The following is a 6940-nucleotide window of genomic DNA, read 5'->3' on the forward strand; positions in this document are numbered from 1 at the left end:
GGGGCCCCGGAGCTCGCGCAGCTCGCTGCGGGACTTCTGGAACTCCATCCTGGGTAGGATTTTTAAACAATTTCGGACCTTTTTCCAACTTTTTCTCAAATTGTCCCCCACTTTCGCTGGTTCACTCCTGGGTATCTTTTGGTCATTCCCGGGGGTCCCGGAGCTCGCGCAGCTCGCTGCGGGGCTTCTGGAACTCCATCCTGGGTAGGATTTTTAAACAATTTCGGACCTTTTTCCAACTTTTTCTCAAATTGTCCCCCACTTTTGATGGTTCACTTCTGGGTGCCTTTTGGTCATTCCCGGTGTTCCTGCGGCTCGCGCAGCTCGCTGCGGGGCTTCTGGAACTCCATCCTGGGTAGGATTTTTAATCAATTTCGGACCTTTTTCCAACTTTTTCTCAAATTGTCCCCCACTTTCGCTGGTTCACTTCTGGGTGCCTTTTGGTCATTCCCGGTGTTCCTGCGGCTCGTGCAGCTCGCTGCGGGACTTCTGGAACTCCATCCTGGGTAGGATTTTTAAACAATTTCGGACCTTTTTCCAACTTTTTCCTCAAATTGTCCCCCACTTTCGCTGGTTCACTCCTGGGTATCTTTTGGTCATTCCCGGGGGTCCCGGAGCTCGCGCAGCTCGCTGCGGGGCTTCTGGAACTCCATCCTGGGTAGGATTTTTAAACAATTTCGGACCTTTTTCCAACTTTTTCTCAAATTGTCCCCCACTTTTGATGGTTCACTTCTGGGTGCCTTTTGGTCATTCCCGGTGTTCCTGCGGCTCGCGCAGCTCGCTGCGGGGCTTCTGGAACTCCATCCTGGGTAGGATTTTTAATCAATTTCGGACCTTTTTCCAACTTTTTCTCAAATTGTCCCCCACTTTCGCTGGTTCACTTCTGGGTGCCTTTTGGTCATTCCCGGTGTTCCTGCGGCTCGTGCAGCTCGCTGCGGGACTTCTGGAACTCCATCCTGGGTAGGATTTTTAAACAATTTCGGACCTTTTTCCAACTTTTTCTCAAATTGTCCCCCACTTTCGCTGGTTCACTTCTGGGTGCCTTTTGGTCATTCCCGGTGTTCCCGCGGCTCGTGCAGCTCGCTGCGGGACTTCTGGAACTCCATCCTGGGTAGGATTTTTAATCAATTTCGGACCTTTTTCCAACTTTTTCTCAAATTGTCCCCCACTTTTGATGGTTCACTTCTGGGTGCCTTTTGGTCATTCCCGGTGTTCCTGCGGCTCGTGCAGCTCGCTGCGGGACTTCTGGAACTCCATCCTGGGTAGGATTTTTAATCAATTTCGGACCTTTTTCCAACTTTTTCTCAAATTGTCCCCCACTTTTGATGGTTCACTTCTGGGTGCCTTTTGGTCATTCCCGGTGTTCCTGCGGCTCGTGCAGCTCGCTGCGGGGCTTCTGGAACTCCATCCTGGGTAGGATTTTTAATCAATTTCGGACCTTTTTCCAACTTTTTCTCAAATTGTCCCCCACTTTTGATGGTTCACTTCTGGGTGCCTTTTGGTCATTCCCGGTGTTCCTGCGGCTCGTGCAGCTCGCTGCGGGACTTCTGGAACTCCATCCTGGGTAGGATTTTTAATCAATTTCGGACCTTTTTCCAACTTTTTCTCAAATTGTCCCCCACTTTTGATGGTTCACTTCTGGGTGCCTTTTGGTCATTCCCGGTGTTCCTGCGGCTCGTGCAGCTCGCTGCGGGGCTTCTGGAACTCCATCCTGGGTAGGATTTTTAATCAATTTCGGACCTTTTTCCAACTTTTTCTCAAATTGTCCCCCACTTTTGATGGTTCACTTCTGGGTGCCTTTTGGTCATTCCCGGTGTTCCTGCGGCTCGCGCAGCTCGCTGCGGGGCTTCTGGAACTCCATCCTGGGTAGGATTTTTAATCAATTTCGGACCTTTTTCCAACTTTTTCTCAAATTGTCCCCCACTTTTGATGGTTCACTTCTGGGTGCCTTTTGGTCATTCCCGGTGTTCCTGCGGCTCGTGCAGCTCGCTGCGGGACTCGTGGAACTCCATCCTGGGTAGGATTTTTAAACAATTTGGTACTTTTTCCTCCTTTTCCTCCATTTTTCCCCCACTTTCGCTGGTTCACTTCTGGGTGCCTTTTGGTCATTCCCGGTGTTCCTGCGGCTCGTGCAGCTCGCTGCGGGACTTGTGGAACTCCATCCTGGGTAGGATTTTTAAACAATTTGGTACTTTCTCCTCCTTTTCCTCCATTTTTCCCCCACTTTCGCTGGTTCGCTTCTGGGTGCCTTTTGGTCATTCCCGGTGTTCCTGCGGCTCGTGCAGCTCGCTGCGGGACTTGTGGAACTCTACCCTGGGTGGGATCATATGATTTTCAACCCATTTTGGACCTTTTTCCCGACTTTCCCTCCATTTCCCTCCCACTTTCGATGGTCCACTCCTGGGTGTCTTTTGGTCATTCCCGGGACCCGGGAAGCCTCGGGCCTGCGGCGGGACTTGTGGATCTCCATGCTGGGCATGATTTTATGAGTTTTCTGGACTTTCTCTTCCCCGGGACCCGGGAGGCACGCGGCTGGACGTTATGCCCCCTAAAATCCCTCCCTTTGCTCGTAAGGCCAATTTTCCTCCGGATTTACTCTCTATAGACCCCAAGGAAAAAAATACCCGACCGGCGTCCATTTTTGACATCGGTCTCCAATCTAGGGCACGCGGGCCGAAAGCGGTACGCCGGTTCCGAAATCCGGCCCCCGCATTTTTTGGGTATTTTTTGAAAAAAATGGCATTTTTGGGACCGGGGGGACTTGCTGGACTCAGTCCCGGGTGCGGATTTTGAAAACGTTGAGGACTTTTGGATTTTCCCCCAGCTTTTCTCCCCCACTTGCAGTTTGACTTTGCGGGGTGCGTTACGGCTGTGCCGGGCGTCCCTGGACTCGGGTGGCCAGCTGCGGGGCTGGTGGGGGACTGATTTTTGAACACTTTGAGGACTTTTGGCTACTCTGCCAGCTTTTCTCCCCCACTTGCAGTGTGACTTTGCGGGCCTTGTTACGGAGGTGCCGGGCTTCCCTGGACTCGGGTGGCCAGCTGCGGGACTTGTGGGACTGATTTTGGAACACTTTGAGGACATTTAACTTCTTTCCCAGCTTTTTTCCCCTCCACTTCCAGTTTGACTTTGCGGGGTGCGTTATGGACGTGCTGGGCATCCCGGAACTCGGGCGGCCGGCTGCGGGACATTTTGCCCTCCTCCAAACCCCAGCCCTCTTTGTTTATCATGCCTATTTTCTGCTGGACACACACCCTCTCTTTTGAGCTGCCTCTTTTTTTAAATTTGGATATGATTTATTGATGAATGGATTTGTTTTCCCCTTTTTAAATGATGGTTGATGTCTATCTTTTTAATACTTGCTTCTGGCTGCAGCCGAGACTTACAGTGTGATGCATCCAACCCCAACCCTGGTTTTTGTTTCCCTTAAAAACTTGGGGAAATGGACAGCTTTTTGGGGGGGCACTTCCAGCAAATGGAGGGACCTATTTGGAATTCCCCACCCGGGTGGAGATCCACGGCGAGCCGGCCTTCCTAAAGGGACAGCAACATGGACACTCTGCCATCATTGCAGCTTCTTTTTTTTTTTGGGGCACTCTGTCATATTTCCAGCTTTTTTTCGTGCTGACTTCCAGCAAATAGAGGGACCTGTTTTGAATTCCCTACCCGGGTGTAGATCCACGGCAAGCCGGCCTTCTTAAAGGGACAGGCACCCCCCTGTCCCTTGACACCTGCTTCCCTCCTCGGCGTCACCGAAATCCCACAAAATGACTGAAAATAGGACCCCAAATGACATCACTCGGTCCGGTTCTTTGGGTCTCACTCGGGGGCTTCTTTGACTCTGGAAGGCATGGTGAACCAAAAGTAGACACTTGGAAAAAATCCCCACTTTACAAGTTGACACTTTGAAAAAAAATCCCGACTATATAAGTTGACACTTGGAAAAAATCCCCACTTTATAAGTTGACACTTGGAAAAAATCCCGACTTTATAAGTTGACACTTGGAAAAAATCCCCACTTTATAAGTTGACACTTAGAAAAAATCCCGACTTTATAAGTTGACACTTAGAAAAAATCCCCACTTTATTTTGGAAAGGTTGGTACACCAAAAGTGGACACTTAGAAAAAATCCCCACTTTATTTTGGAAAGGTTGGTACACCAAAAGTGGACACTTAGAAAAAATCCCGACTTTGACTTTCGCAGGTCTATTACACTAAAAGTTGACACTCTGTCATATTTCCAGCTTTTTTTTGTGCTGACTTCCAGCAGATAGAGGGACCTATTTTGAATTCCCTACCCTGGTGCAGAACCACGGCAAGCCGGCCTTCCTAAAGGCACAGGCACATGGACACTCTGCCATAAGTGCAGCTTTTTCTTCTAAGGGTGCAGCGGCGGCGGAAGTCCACCGGAGGGCTCCAAATCCCCGCTTTCCTTTTTAGGCTTAAAGTGGCTTTTCCCTCCTTAAAAACTTGGGGAAATGGACAGCTTTTTGGGGGGGCACTTCCAGCAAATAGAGGGACCTATTTGGAATTCCCCACCCGGGTGGAGATCCACGGCAAGCCGGCCTTCTTAAAGGGACAGGCACATGGACACTCTGCCATCATTGCAGCTTCTTCTTTTTTTTTTTCCCCTGTCATATTTTCAGCTTTTTTGTGCTGACTTCCAGCAAATAGAGGGACCTGTTTTGAATTCCCTACCCGGGTGTAGATCCACGGCAAGCCGGCCTTCTTAAAGGGACAGGCACATGGACACTCTGCCATCATTGCAGCTTCTTCTTTTTTTTTTTCCCCTGTCATATTTCCAGCTTTTTTGTGCTGACTTCCAGCAAATAGAGGGACCTGTTTTGAATTCCCTACCCGGGTGTAGATCCACGGCAAGCCGGCCTTCTTAAAGGGACAGGCACCCCCCTGTCCCTTGACACCTGCTTCCCTCCTCGGCGTCACCGAAATCCCACAAAATGACTGAAAATAGGACCCCAAATGACATCACTCGGTCCGGTTTTTTGGGTCTCACTCGGGGGCTTCTTTGACTCTGGAAGGCATGGTGAACCAAAAGTGGACACTTTGAAAAAAAATCCCCACTTTACAGGTTGACACTTGGAAAAAAATCCCCACTTTATAAGTTGACACTTAGAAAAAATCCCGACTATATAAGTTGACACTTAGAAAAAATCCCGACTATATAAGTTGACACTTAGAAAAAATCCCGACTATATAAGTTGACACTTAGAAAAAATCCCCACTTTATTTTGGAAGTGTTGGTACACCAAAAGTTGACACTTAGAAAAAATCCCGACTTTATTTTGGAAGGGTTGGTACACCAAAAGTTGACACTTAGAAAAAATCCCGACTTTATTTTGGAAGGGTTGGTACGCCAAAAGTTGACACTTAGAAAAAATCCCAACTTTTACACTTAGAAAAAATCCAGCTTTTTGTTGCTGACTTCCATTAAATAGAGGGACTTTTTCCATGTTTCTTAACCGGGTGTCGATCCAAGGCAGGCGGGCCTTCTGGAAGCGACACCCTCCTTGACACTTAGAAAAAATCCAGCTTTTTCTTGCTGACTTCCGTCAAATAGAGGGACTTTTTCCATGTTTCTTAACCGGGTGTCGATCCAAGGCGGGCGGGCCTTCTGGAAGCGACACCCTCCTTGACACTCTGTCATATTTTCAGCTTTTTGTGCTGACTTCCATTAAATAGAGGGACTTTTTCCATGTTTCTTAACCGGGTGTCGATCCAAGGCAGGTGGGCCTTCTGGAATTGACCCTCTCCTTGACACTTAGAAAAAATCCAGCTTTTTGTTGCTGACTTCCGTCAAATAGAGGGACTTTTTCCATGTTTCTTAACCGGGTGTCGATCCAAGGCAGGTGGGCCTTCTGGAAGCGACACCCTCCTTGACACTTAGAAAAAATCCAGCTTTTTCTTGCTGACTTCCGTCAAATAGAGGGACTTTTTCCATGTTTCTTAACCGGGTGTCGATCCAAGGCAGGTGGGCCTTCTGGAAGCGACACCCTCCTTGACACTTAGAAAAAATCCAGCTTTTTGTTGCTGACTTCCGTCAAATAGAGGGACTTTTTCCATGTTTCTTAACCGGGTGTCGATCCAAGGCAGGTGGGCCTTCTGGAAGCGACACCCTCCTTGACACTTGGAAAAAATCCAGCTTTTTCTTGCTGACTTCCGTCAAATAGAGGGACTTTTTCCATGTTTCTTAACCGGGTGTCGATCCAAGGCAGGTGGGCCTTCTGGAAGCGACACCCTCCTTGACACTTAGAAAAATTCCAGCTTTTTGTTGCTGACTTCCATTAACTAGAGGGACTTTTTTCTTTTTTCTTAACCGGGTGGTGATCCAAGGCGGGTGGGCCTTCTGGAAGCGACACCCTCCTTGACACTTAGAAAAAATCCAGCTTTTTGTTGCTGACTTCCATTAACTAGAGGGACTTTTTTCATTTTTCTTAACCGGGTGGTGATCCAAGGCGGGTGGGCCTTCTGGAAGCGACACCCTCCTTGACACTTAGAAAAAATCCAGCTTTTTGTTGCTGACTTCCATCAAATAGAGGGACTTTTTTCATTTTTCTTAACCGGGTGGTGATCCAAGGCGGGTGGGCCTTCTGGAAGCGACACCCTCCTCGACACTTAGAAAAAATCCAGCTTTTTGTTGCTGACTTCCATCACATAGAGGGACTTTTTCCATGTTTCTTAACCGGGTGTCGATCCAAGGCAGGTGGGCCTTCTGGAAGCGACACCCTCCTTGACACTTAGAAAAAATCCAGCTTTTTGTTGCTGACTTCCATCAAATAGAGGGACCTATTTGGAATTCCCCACCCGGGTGGAGATCCACGGCAAGCCGGCTTTCCTAAAGGGACAGGCACATGGACACTATTCGCAGCTTCTTTTTTTTTTGGCACTGACTTCCAGCTAAGGGTGCAGCGGCGGCGGAAG

The sequence above is a fragment of the Nerophis ophidion genome, unplaced genomic scaffold, assembly GCF_033978795.1.
Source record: "Nerophis ophidion isolate RoL-2023_Sa unplaced genomic scaffold, RoL_Noph_v1.0 HiC_scaffold_363, whole genome shotgun sequence".
In the NCBI taxonomy this organism is placed as follows: Eukaryota; Metazoa; Chordata; class Actinopteri; order Syngnathiformes; family Syngnathidae; genus Nerophis; species Nerophis ophidion.